The sequence below is a fragment of the Sprattus sprattus genome, assembly GCF_963457725.1.
Source record: "Sprattus sprattus genome assembly, chromosome: 1".
Classification (NCBI taxonomy): Eukaryota; Metazoa; Chordata; class Actinopteri; order Clupeiformes; family Clupeidae; genus Sprattus; species Sprattus sprattus.
Genome location: NC_137920.1, coordinates 55047273 through 55048497, shown reverse-complemented (window position 1 = coordinate 55048497; position 1225 = coordinate 55047273).

Sequence of the window (1225 nt, the reverse complement as noted above, 5' to 3'; positions counted from 1 at the left end):
CTGGGTCCTGGTGTGCCTGTGTGTCTATTGCGTGAGACAGGCGGGCCTAGTGGATAACAGATGAACGTGATGGCTGCTTACTGAAATCACATGCACAGGACGGAGCCCTGGAGCCCTGGAGCTAAAGAGCTGGGTTTGATTCTCTATCCTCCTCTGCTATACTTGGGAGCCAAACACACACATGCACACACACACACACACACACACACACACACACACACACACACACACACACACTCACATTCTCTCTTTCATATACACAGTCTTTCTCTCTCTCACACACACAAGGACACAAACATTTCGGCAGTGACTCATTTCAGACCTTTTTTTCACAGCCAAACACAAATCACAGACATATGACAGAGTGTGTGTTTTTGTTTATTTGTTTTCTTTTCTTTTGTCTTTTGAGATCTTTTGCCAGAAGTTCCTTTGCTTTCTTCTCCCATGCTCATTGCATTGCTTGACTGATCCTTATTGCATTAAAACAAACAAAAAAATAAAGGCAGATGACAAATGTGTCATTACTACCCAAGGGTCAGTTCTTTTCCTGTTTAACTGCACTGTAACTGAAAGACTGCGTGTCCTATGAAGCTAGGATTTATGCTCTTTGCACTGAGCGACCATGCAAGGGTCAACTGCGGCAGTTCTCTTTTTGGCCTTTGTGAGGCGCTATAGGTTTATGTGCTTAGAGAACAGCGGTCACACATGTATGGAGCTTGTAAACTGGAAGGGAGGAAATAATGTTAAAAAAACAAACAAACAAAAATAAACTTGCAAGCTTTGGTTTCACGTGTTCCATCTCACAACTTAGAATTGAATAAATTGCAACAAAAATACTATTGAAATCTGGATTCAAATATGTCTTATGTAAAACATAGCACAAGCACAAAAGCATGAATGTATCTTTTTACTGAAACTAGCTGTGTAGATAGTGGTTCTCATTGTCATCTGTGACACGGTGGGCTTTTGGTGTTCTCTGGACCACAATGTTTACCTTCAAAATAACACCGTAATGCAGTTATGGTTTCTGCATGCCAGTTGCACTAATACGTCTCATGTGGGGAAAAGGTGTAGTTTTGATCTGTTTTGTAATATTTGACAAAGTCATCAAAGGTTCACATGCTTGCTTTTATCTCTCATTTTTATCATTTCATTATTAAATTACTCCTTTTTAATATTTAGTCTTTTACAACTTAAACAGTGCTCCATGTAAAACCATGCATAT